This window comes from Bombina bombina, chromosome 1, assembly GCF_027579735.1.
Source record: "Bombina bombina isolate aBomBom1 chromosome 1, aBomBom1.pri, whole genome shotgun sequence".
NCBI classification, from domain to species: Eukaryota; Metazoa; Chordata; class Amphibia; order Anura; family Bombinatoridae; genus Bombina; species Bombina bombina.
Genome location: NC_069499.1, coordinates 1,378,921,043 through 1,378,931,161, shown reverse-complemented (window position 1 = coordinate 1,378,931,161; position 10,119 = coordinate 1,378,921,043). Strand labels below are relative to the sequence as shown.

Here is a 10,119-nt window from a genome sequence, read left to right as displayed (position 1 = left end):
TGCAAGTATGTCAAAAGAACTGAGATAAGGGAGCAGTCTGTATAGGCTTAGATACAAGCTAATCACAGATGTGAAAAGCCTATTAATATAACAGTGCTGGTTATACAAAGCTGGAGAATGGGTAATAAAATGATTATCTATATTTTTCTACAATAAAAGTTCTGGAGTAGACTGTTCCTTCAATGCACAAATTATGAAATTATGTTCGTGCCAGTTTATGTCTGTCAGTCCATATCGTTCATTAAATGTAATCTAATATCTCTCTATGTAACTTATCGTTTGTTGGCTAGATACACAAACGATCATGTAAAACTCTGGTTTTATATGTATGCTGACTCAATGAGCTGAAAGCCGTGTGTCCGTCCTCAGCGAGCAGCAGCATTGTAATACGCATGCGTCAGTGTAGCTAGGTACAGCATAAGGCCCGCCTAGTTATTTTACCCCACAATGCAAGATTATAGAGGGGATTTCAGTCGTCTGGCGGGAGTGCACCGGAAGCGGATGCTCTAATTCGTCGAGCGGAAGTCTTCTCTTGCGTGCACAAAGGAAGAAGAAGGCTCCGGACTCCGCCATTCCGGGTTCGGTAAGAAAGGTAATGGCAAGTGGGGTTAATACAATTAGTTGTTCATTCATACACGGTGTCCCTATGTGTAGTATAGGAAGGCGGATCTGTCGTGCTGGTTTGGGGAGCCTGTGAAAATTAATAAGTGAGGTTTGTTGGCTAATTCATAAGAACAATAAATGTAGTTGCCAGGGATGGTTTGTGTTGTGTGGTAACTTCCAGCGTGGTTTGTTCACAGGCGCCATTAAATCCACCAACACTATAAAGGGATGTATTGGATCTAGGCAGGGAAGTTGTGATTCACATGGTACGTTATCGAGGTACTATTCGCATTGGCCTAGTGAGCCCAGTTCACTTGACCGAGTACTGGGGCACAGAAGGTTTTTTTTTTCTTCGTGCTTTAAACTTTTTTTTTTATCTAAAATTAGAGACTGTGTAAAGTAGATTTTATTTTTTTATATTTATTATTTGTTTTAAGGAAATACCTATTTTTTTTGTCTATTGAATTGAGTTGCTATTTTAGATTGAGCATAAGATAAACGTTTCTATACTTACTAAAACTGGGACAATATGCACTTGTATGCATTATTTGTATTATTACTCTATGAGCAGTGGATCATTGCGTTGCAATTATGCATAATCAAGCGTGCTCTCTATTAACAATAACAACTTTAACAGTTTTCATGAATAATTACCACGTTACTGCTCCTTCATATGCATTACAGAAAACTTAAAGGGCCACTAAACCCCAAAAAAATTCTTTCATGATTCAGTTAGAGAATACACTTTTAAACATTCAAATTTACTTCTATTATCTAATTTGTTTTATTTTTTATATATCCTTTGAAGAAATAGCAATTCATATGGGTGAACCAATCACACAAGGCATCTATGTGCATGCAGCAATCAGCAGCTACTGAGCCTATCTAGATATGCTTTTTCAGCAAAGAATATCAAGAGAATGAAACAAAGTAGATAATAGAAGTAAATTAGAATGTTGTTTAAAATTGCACACTCTTTCTAATGAGAGAAAAAATTGGGGTTTCATGTCCCTTTAAATTTAGTATCTATTTGAAGGGATACTAAACACAATTTGTATTTTGTGATTCGGATAGATCATGCAACTTTCTAATTTTTTTTTTTTCTTTGTTCCATTGGTATCTTTGAAAAGGTAGGAATGTAAGCTTAGGAGCCAATCCATTTTCGTTCAGAACCCTGGATAGCGCTTGCTGATTGGTGGCTACATTTAGCCACCAATCGGCAGGTGCTGAACCTCAAATGGACCGGATCCCAAGCTTATACATTCCTGATAATTTGAATAACGATTCTGAGAGAATGAGGAAAAGTAGGAGTAAATTAGGGTAAAATCTGAGTTTAGCGTTTTTAAATTATTTTCTTGGCCATATCAAATTATTTTACTTCAACAGTTGGTGTGGGGGTTAAGATGAGGGCTGCCAACAATACTGCAGTATTTGTGTCTACAGGAACAAAACAGTGGAGTCATATTTTGGGGTTTAAAGTCCCTGTTCTCCCCATAGACTTTTCCCAGCCAGCTCTGCTCACCTACATGGATACATTGTATCAAACCCTCAGCCTACAGGTTTTTATACATTTGTAACTGTTTACTTTACACACACTAACCCCTTGAGGACCAGGCCATTTTTCAATTTCCTTCCCTTAAAGGGATACTAAACCCATTTTTTTTCTTTCATGATTCAGATAGAGCATGAGATTTTAAGCACCTTTCTAATTTACTCCTATTATCATTTTTTCTTTGTTCTCATGCTATCTTGATTTGAAAAGCAGTAATGTAAGCTTTAGAGCCATACCATTTTGTGTTCAGCACATGGGTAGCACTTGCTGATTTGTGGCTAAATGTAGCAAACCAATCAGCAGCTCTACCAAGGTGCTGAACTAAAAAATGGGCCGGCTCCTAACCTTTTATTACTGCTTTTTCAAATCAAGATAACATAAGAACAAAGAAAATTTGATAATAGGAGTAAATTAGAAAGTTGCTTAAAATTGCATCCTCTATCTGAATCATGAAAGAAAAAACATGGGGTTAGTATCCCTTTAAGGACCAGGACTATTCTTACATTTCTGCGGTGTTAGTGTTTAGCTGTAATTGTCCTCTTACTCATTTATTGTACCCACACATTATATACCGTTTTACTCACCACTAAATGTACTTTCTAAATATACTAATATTTTCATCATCTTATAATTTACTATAACTTTTTTTTTAAAATATGACGAAAAAAACACTTTTTTCTAACGTTGACCCCCAAAATCTGTTACACATCTACAACCACCAAAAAACACCCGTGCTAAATAGTTTCTAAATTTTGTCCTGAGTTTAGAAATACCCAATGTTTACATGTTCTTTGCTTTTTTTTTTTGCAAATTATAGGACAATAAGTACAAGTTGCACATTACTATTTCCAAACCATTTGTTTTTCAAAATTAGCGAAAGTTGAATTGGAACACTGCCAGGAATCCCTGAATAATCCTTCACATGTGTTGTTTTTTTTTTTTAGGAGACACCATACCATTTTGGTATATTTTGCCGCCAAATGCGATAAAATAAAAAAATTGTTCACAGCTTGTGCAATTATGGCACAAATGGTTGTAAGTGCTTCTCTGGGATCCCCTTTGTTCAGAGATAGACATGTATAGCTTTGGCATTGCTTTTTGGTAATTAGAAGGCCGCTAAATGCCACTGCGCACCACACGTGTATTATGCCCAGCAGTGGAGGGGTTAATTAGGGAGCTTGTAAGGTTAATTTTAGCTTTAGTGTAGTAGACAACCCAAAGTATTGATCTAGGCCCATTTTGGTATATTTAATGCCACCATTTCACTGCCAAATGTGATCAAATAAAAAAAATCGTTCACAATTTTAGGTTTCTCACTGAAATTATTTGCAAACAGTGCAATCATGACACAAATAATTGTAAATGCTTCTCTGGGATCCCTTTTGTTCAGAAATAGCAGACATATATATGGCTTTGGCATTGCTTTTTGGTAATAAGAAGGCTGCTAAATGCCGCTGCGCACAACACTTGTATTATGCCCAGCAGAGAAGGGATTAATTGGGTAGCTTGTAGGGTTAATTTTAGCTTTATTGTAGAGATCAGCATCCAGTCTGACACATCCCATCCCCTGACCCCCCCCCCCCCCCCCCAAACAGCTATTTTCCCTCCCCATCTCACAATTGTCACATCCATCTCAAGTACTGGCAGAAAGCGTGTCATTACTAAAATAAAAGACATTTTTTTTTATATTTATTTTTCCAGCGATGGATCCCACCCTCGGCCCCCAACATTCCTTACCCTCCCCCCTCTACCTATCTTCCACCATCTTCGGTACTGGCCGCTGTCTGCCAGTACCTGTTTTGCCATAATACATGTTTTTGTTTTTTGCTTAATCATTTTCTGTAGTGTAGCTGCCCCCTTCCCCGATCCCTTTACAAAAATTAATTTCCCTTCCTTTATCTTAACGACCAAGGACGTGCCAGGCACGTCCTCCATTGGAGGTCACTTAATGAACAAGGACGTGCCTGGCATGTCTGGGATTTGAAGCTCTGGAAGCCTCAATATTAAGGCATCACTGGAATACCTTTTTTGGCACACCGATGCAGAGAGGGCCACTCTTTGGCCCTCTCTGCATCGTCCAGCGATGGTGCCGATCGCTGGTGGGTGGGAGCAGCTGCAGGGAGGCGGGTGGACGGCCCTTCGCTGGCACTCTTTGTCCAGCAGTTGGAAAAGATTGCCGCGTGTGTGCACGTGCGCGCCCTCGATCCGGGCTTAAAATTTTCAAAGTGGTGGGAGAGGGAGGAAGTCATTTTTAAAAATGGATCTTGGAGGGGGTGGGTATGCAGGCGGGGCAGCTACAGTACAGAAAAAAAGTGGGTTTTTAAAACCAAAAAAAAAAACAACCCACATTTAAGTGCAAAGTGGGTACTGGCAGACAGCTGCCAGTCAGAGATATTATATTTCTATCTCTATATCTCTCTATCGCTCTTTTTATTTTAGTACTGGCAGACTTTCTGCCAGTACTTAAGATGGTGGGGACAATTGTGGGGGAGGGATGAGAGGGATCATGGGGTGGGCTGTGTCAGGTGGGGGGCTGATCTCTACACTAAAGCTAAAAGTAACTCTTCAAGCTACCTAATTAACCCTGTCACTGGTGGGCATATTACAAGTGTGGTGCACAGCGGCATTTAGCGGCTTTCTAATTACCAAAAAGCAATGCCAAAGCCATATGTCTGTTATTTCTGAACCAATTTGCAACCATTTGTACCATAATTGCACAAACTGTTTGTAAATAATTTCAGTGAGAAACCCAAAGTTAGTGAAAAAGTGAACACATTTTTTTTATTTGATTGCATTTGGCGGTGAAATGGTTGCATGAAATATATCAAAATGGACCTAGATCAATACTTTAGCTTTAGTGTAGTAGAAAACCCAAAATTAACCCTACAAGCTACCTAATTAACCCCTTCACTGCTGGGCATAATACAAGTGTGATGTGCAGCAGCATTTAGCGGCCTTCTAATTACCAAAAAGTAATGCCACAGCCAAAAATGTCTATTTCTGAACAAAGGGGATCCCAGAGAAGCATTTACAACCATTTGTGCCATAATTGCACAAGTTGTTTGTAAATAATTTCAGTTAGAAACCTAAAGTTTGTGAAAAAGTGAACAATTTTTTTTTTTTTTTAATTTGATCGCATTCGGCGGTGAAATGGTGGTATGAAATATACCAAAATGGGCCTAAATCAATACTTTTGGGTGTGTGTATGTATGTATATATATATATATATATATATATATATATATATATATATATATATATATATATATATATATATATATATATATATATATATATATATATATATATATATATATATATATATATATATATATATATACACACATATACACACACACACACACACACACACACACACACACACGTCAAGGGATATTCAGGGATTCCTGACAGATATCAGTGTTCCAAAGTAACTATCGCTAATTGTGGGGGAAAAAAGTGGTTTTGAAATAGCGCTACTTGTATTTATTGCCCTATAACTTGCAAAAAAAGCAAAGAACATGTAAACATTGTATATTTCTAAACTCAGGACAAAATTTAGAAGCTATTTAGCATGGGTGTTTTTTGGTGGTTGTAGATGTGTAACAGATTTTGGGGGTCAAAGTTAGAAAAAGTTTTGTTTCATCATATTTTATAAAAAAATTTTATAGTAAATTATAGGATATGATAAAAAAAAATGGTATTTTTAGAAAGTTTATTTTAATGGCGAGAAATAGGTATATGTGTGGGACTGTGGGTATAGTAAATGAGTAAGAGAAAATTACAGCTAAACACAAACCGCAAAAATGTAAAATAGCCTTGGTCCCACACGGTCAGAAAATGGAAAAGTGCTGTGGTCACTAAGGGGTTAAAGACACTGTACAAGCTTAAGAATATTCTAAAAGACAGTAAAATGAGCGTATCAATGTATATCTGCTAAGCAACCACAACAGATACAATAAAACCTCAGGAAAAAATGATATATTGGAATAGTGTGAAAAAAGGGAGTGTGGTTGCGCTTTTAAATGTTAGCCTAGACTTTCAAATAAAGGCCTAAAGCTGATAATACAGTGGTAAACTAAAATACAGGAAAATCCTATGTACTTATAAATTCTAATCAGTGTGTAAAAAAAAAAAAGTGTTAAATAAAAACATATGAAACAAATATAAAAACACAGAAACGTCTATCTTCAAAGAATATATTTTATAATTCATTAATTAACTCGTTTAAAATTTGACTGGCCAGTCAGAAAATTATTTACTCAACCTAAACTGTCTAAAAAAAGTAGATAAAATACAAAATATGCCCCAATATATAAATAGATAACTTGTACATCTAGAGAGACCAGATCTCTGTATTTGCAAAAGGAATTGCACTTTATATATTCATCAGGAAGTGTATTTTGTTTTTGAACTTTCCTGTTAGGCTAACAGTCAGGTGGTTCTTATTGATACAAGTTATCTATTTATATATTGGGGCATATTTTGTATTTATATTTTAGCTACTTTTTTAGACATAGAGTTTAGGTTGATTCAAGTGAATGTAAATTTTGATGCTAAAGTGCCTGGTTTTTAAAACTTCGATTAAAAACAGGGGCACTTTATTTCTTTAAAATTTACATTTCACCCTGTTTTGAGAAAAACGTACTTTTTTTTTTTTTTTTTTTTTTTAACTAAACAGCAGCTCCAGCTTCCTCCGGTCTCACAAGCCATTTTTGATGTCAGAAATTGATAGGTCATCCTCCAATCACAGCTTCCCCATCCGGGGGAATCAGTCTCTGATTCAACGCTGTGATTGGAGGAAGCCGGATGCCTCATTTTAGACCCAGGAAAGAGGCTTTGAAATGGGTGGAGGAAGCTGGAGCTGCTGTGAAATTTAAAAGGTAAAATTTTTTTTTTTCACAACAGGAGTGAAATGTAAATTTTGATGAATTAAAGTGCCCCTGTTTTTAATCGAAGTTTGAAAAACCGGACACTTTAGCATCAAAATTTACATTCACTTTAAATATTAATTTTCTGACTGGCCAGTCATATTTTAAACAAGTTTTTAATGAGTTATATAATAAAATATAATATTCTTTGAAGATAGATGTTTCTGTGTTTTTATATTTGTTTCATATGTTTTTATTTCTAACACTTTTTTTTTTTTTTTTTTTTTTTTTTTTACACACTGATTAGAATTTATAAGTACATAGGATTTTAGTTCATTTTAGTTTACCACTGTTTTATCAGCTTTGGGCCTTTATTTGAAAGTCTAGGCTAACATTTAAAGGCGCAACCACACCATTTTTTCATAAAGGGACACTGAACCCATTTTTTTTTTTCTTTTGTGATTCAGATAGAGCATGCAACTTTCTATTTTACTCCTATTATCAAATTTTCTTCGTTCTCTTGCTATATTTATTTGAAAAAGAAGGCATCTAAGCTTCTTTTTTTGGTACAGTACTCTGGACAACACTTTTGTTGGTTGAATTTATCCACCAATCAGCAAGAACCCAGATTTTTCACTAAAAATGGGCCGGCATCTAAACATTCATTCTTGCTTTTCAAATAAAGATACCAAGAGACAGATCACAGTAATTTTCACATAGCATAGCCTTAAAGGGCAGCTCGACACCTGCACACAGAGCCTTAAAGGGGCAGACACACACTTTTAAAGGGAGCAATAGTGTGCATCCACACCGAACGCACACTGCCTTAAAGGGACGCTCTGTCTTAACATGACAGTGGCACGTATATACACACAAAGCACTCACAGCCTTTAAAGGGACAACATGAATCGCACGCACACAGCCTTAAAGGGACACTCAATCAAAATGAAACTTTCATTATTCAGATAGAGCACGCCATTTTAAACAATTTACCAATTTACTTCCATTAACAAAATGTGCACAGTATTTTTATATTTAAACTTTTTGAGTCACCAGCTCCTACTGAGCATGTGCAAGAATAAGTGTGTATGCATTTGTGATTGGCTGATGGCTGTCAAATGGTACAGGGGGAGTGGAAAAAGATAACTTTTAAAATTGTCAGGAAAAAAATCTACTCATTTGAAGTTCAGACTAAGTGCTATTGCTTTGTCTTATCTTGCATTTGATTATGCAAATCTACTGTGTTGACTGCTCCTTTAAGACAGATCACAGTAATGTTCATGCAGCGTAACCTTAAAGGACAGCTTGGCACCTGTTCAGTCTTAAAGGGGCAGGCTCTCAGTCTTAAAGTGAAGGTCAATTTCCTGCCACCTCCCTACTGAAATGTATTCAATAACTTATAAGCATTCTAGTCGCTAGCTTTATTTTTCTCTTTAGTTATTTTTTTTATATAAAGTAAAATGTATAGTACTTACCGTTTGCATTGCGACTCCTTCCCTATTCTGCAGTAGTGATGTAGCGAGCGGTCCCACACGCACTCTACGTCTGTCTAAATCGCGTGCACAAGATAGCCAAGAAACTGCGTGTATGCACCCAAGTTTGTGCAGGGCAGATTCTATATTGGTACACATGATTGCAGCAGATTTAAACAAAGCTTCTTGTAACTTACTGGTAGCACGATCGCTATCATTGTTGATATGTATCCAGTTAAACAGGAAGAGGAATACGCATGCGCGTCTCATGAACAAGCCTCAGACATGACGCTATCGAAGTTACGCATGCGCATCCCTTAGTAGTGACGTTGCGAGAGGGGCTGAATGCCCTGGGGGGGAAACTGAGATTGGACAATTAAATCTTCAATTTCTGTGAATCAAGTTAACTAAGATGGCGGCTGGACGTAAAGAGTGTAACGGGATAAATAAAAGTTTAAAAAAAAGACGGTATGATTGAGCTGTATGCAAAATGATGAAAGAAAGTAAACATTTCAAATCCACAGCAGAGCGACGTGAGGGAGTCACACAGACTTGACCTTCACTTTAAAGGGGCAGGCACACAACCTTTAGTGGGTAAACACGCACACTTTTAAAGTAGGCAATAGTATGCATCCACACGCAACACACACAGGCTTAAAGGGAGAGGGTCACGTGGGCACACACTGCACTTTGTCTTTAAAAGGACAACTTGCATGCAACGCACACAGCGTTAAAGGATCGGCTTACACCATGCACATCTGGGCAGCTCACCACCTGCTCACACAGTTCTTAAAGGGGCAGGAACACAACCTTTGTAAGTGTGCTGTGACTTTACCCACATCTTAAAGAAAGCGATAACGGTGTACATCCGCACACAGCCTACCATTAAAGTGTATGGTGGCAGCTGCCCCTTTAAAGGCTGTGTGCACCTGTCACTTTAAAGGGACAGTCTACCATAGAATTGTTATTGTTTTAAAAGATGGATAATCCCTTTATTACCCATTCCGCAGTTTTGCATAACCAACAGTTATATTAATATACTTTTTACCTTGTATCTAGGAACCTTCTTCCAGCCCCCTAATCTATTATCTAGAGTCTTAAATTTAGCATTGTGTTGTGCTAAATCTTAAATAACCCCCTGTGCCTGAACAATGTTATCTATATGGCCACGTGTACTTTCTGTCTTTGTGTTTAAAAGATTTAAAAAGCAAGTGATTAGAGGCAGCCCTCAAACACTTAGAAATTAGCATATAAGTCTGTCTAGGTTTAGTTTAAACTAAGAATACCAAGAGAAAAAAAGCAAATTTGATGATAAAAGTAAATTGGAAAGTTATAATGAAAGTTTAATTTATATTAGACTGTTCCTTTAACACTGCGTTCCCTTAAGGCTTTGTACATTTTGGTGTGCTTAAAGGGACACTCAGGTCAAATTAAATTTTCATGATTCAGATACAGCATGTAATTTTAAACAACTTTCCAATTTTCTTCCATTAAAAGTCTTTTTTTTTTTTTTTTTTTTTTTTTTTTTTGTCACCAGCTACTACAAGAATGCACTGACTATACGTATATGCATTTGTGATTGGCTGTTTGCTATCACATGGTACATAACTTTGAATTTTAA

At 36.7% G+C, this 10,119-nt stretch overlaps 1 protein-coding gene across 3 annotated transcripts in view; it reads left to right on the top strand.

Moving 5' to 3' along the window:
- The first annotated feature begins 493 nt into the window (after positions 1-493).
- ADAR (adenosine deaminase RNA specific) overlaps positions 494-10,119 on the top strand; it is a 72,656-nt gene continuing 63,030 nt past the window's right edge. The window contains exon 1 of one of the 3 annotated variants that reach the window (XM_053704465.1): positions 494-592. The gene's annotated coding sequence lies outside the window, so the exon portion shown is untranslated. The remainder of the gene's footprint in view (positions 593-10,119) is intronic. The other 2 variants (XM_053704464.1, XM_053704466.1) reach the window with 2 other exon arrangements.